Raw genomic sequence first — 2176 nt, forward strand, 5'->3', positions numbered from 1 at the left:
CCCCAGCTCCCTCAGCCTCTCCTCACAGCACTTGTGCTCCAGTCCCTTCCCCAGCCTTGCTGCCCTCCTCTGGTCCTGCTCCAGCCCCTCCATGTCCTTCCTGAAAGACTTCCAAGAGCTTTAGAGGGGTGGGTTTGGTCCCCACACCGAGGCCAGATCGAATCCATTGCGACACCAGAGGAGGGAAGTGTAACCTCTGCTCTTGTTTATCCATGGAAAGTCCAAGGAATTAAGCTGGTGTGTGGTTGTTCCAAGTGAAGAAATACAGTTAGGTCTGTAATTGCCTCTTGCTTAACAACACCCCTGACTCTGCCCCAGCTTGTCTGGCCTGCAGTTGCTCAGCAGCTTGTGACGCTCCGTTGGGCAACAGGGTTCCTAGAAGGGCGACCTGAGGGAACTGGGAAGGCACAGGAACCCCCCCAGGAGGAGGGAAGGCAGAGCCAGAGGGTGACACTGTCCCCCAGCAGTCTGGAGGGCCCTTCACCCTGTCTGCCCCCCCAGCTCCTGCTGCTCTGCACCCACCAAGTGCCCCTGCCCGTCGCTCTTCAGTGGGTTTTTCTCACAGAGAGTTTTAGGCCAGCTGAGCTCCTGGCACCCAAACCCACTGCCATCACTTCCTTATCCAATTTTCCCACAGGAAAATGCCTTTCAGCTCATTCCAGGGCTCTGCAGACTGATGCCATCACACCCCAGGGGCTCTGAGCCCTGGAGGTGACAATGACTTTGCAGGGCACAGACCCAGTGAACTCCCTCCCAGCAGGGATGGGAGAGACACTGGTGAAGACTGAACCTCCACAGCCATCCCAGCAAATCCTGACCCTGGGATGCTCCCAAATCCTTCCCACCTGGAAGGGGCTGCCTGGGGAAGAGGTGGAGTCTCCACCCCTGGAGGTGCCCAAGGAAGGCCTGGACGTGGCACTCGGATGGGGCACAGGTTGGACTGGATGCTCTGGGAGGGCTTTTGTGGCTGATCTACCCCCATCCCACCGAAACCAGATGAAGGGATACACAGCCCTTGGTGCAGCCTCACGCCTGGAAACACAAACACTGGGCTCCTGGGAAAGCCACAGCCCTGGGAAAGGGGTGCTGAGCAACCTGCAACCCCGTGCAGTGGATGCTTTTCCAAGGGGAAGCTCCAGAACTGCAGCAGAAGGTGACAGGGAGGATCCCTTCCTTGGGGGGCACATCCCTCCAAGCTCATCAAGGCCCTCTGGTAATTAGCTGCAGCTCAGCTTCCCAGGCAGAAGTCAATAAAAGCATTTTCAGGTTTGAAGTCTCGGTTCTCTAAAACCACCCAAGGCACCAGAAACCACAAAGCACTTTCACACACACTCTGGGTTAGACCAAGGAAGGGATCAGAGCCGAGTTCAGGACTTTAACCCAGGATAATAAACCCAAGGTGGCTTTACATGAGGCCAAGCCAAGCAAATCACTGGATCTGCAGCAAATACTCAGCAAAAAAAAAAAAGAAAATCCCCCAGGAATTCTCTGCAAAGGGACCTTGGCTCAGCAGCCAGCAGAATTCCAGACTCCAGCAGCAGCTGGCACTGCTGAAAGGCATCACTCCACACCAGGGAATTTGGCAGCCTCCAGCAAAGCTTCCTGTTCCACAGCCCTCCGTGCCCTGGAACGGGGCTGAAAATAAACCCACAGGCTCCCCCAAAACCCTCCTGGGAAGGCAGCAAGGACCTGAATTAGCTGGGAATTTAAAACCAGGTTTTAAACCTGTCACAGAGCAACCCCCTCCTGGGTTTTATGCACCTTCCCCTCCCGGGTTCCTGCACCTTCCCAGGCCACGGATGCTCCTGGGGAAGGGCTGGATTTTTGTGGTGCCCCGGAGAAAACCCTGCTGTCAGCGTGACTCAGCAGGAGCCACCTCTGCCAAGCTGCTTCCACCTGGGGTTTGGGCTCCAGTTTTCATTTCTCTGCCAGTTTGAACTTGAAGGCATCGCCCTGACCCAGCAGATCCCAGTCTCAGCCCAGTCTGTCACTGGGATGCCTGGGAAGCAGCAAACACCCTTTCTATTTGGGTGTTGGTGGGAACTAACCCCAAGTCTTTCCACCCTCACTGAGGGCCCAGTTTCTCCCACTTCACCCCAGGAGCTCCCATGACAGCACAGGACCCTCCTGAACCTCCTAAAACCCCACAGAGCCACAGGAAAATCAATTTACAGAC

This window comes from Manacus vitellinus, unplaced genomic scaffold (assembly GCF_001715985.3).
Source record: "Manacus vitellinus isolate BGI_N305 unplaced genomic scaffold, ASM171598v3 scaffold_74_pilon, whole genome shotgun sequence".
NCBI classification, from domain to species: domain Eukaryota; kingdom Metazoa; phylum Chordata; class Aves; order Passeriformes; family Pipridae; genus Manacus; species Manacus vitellinus.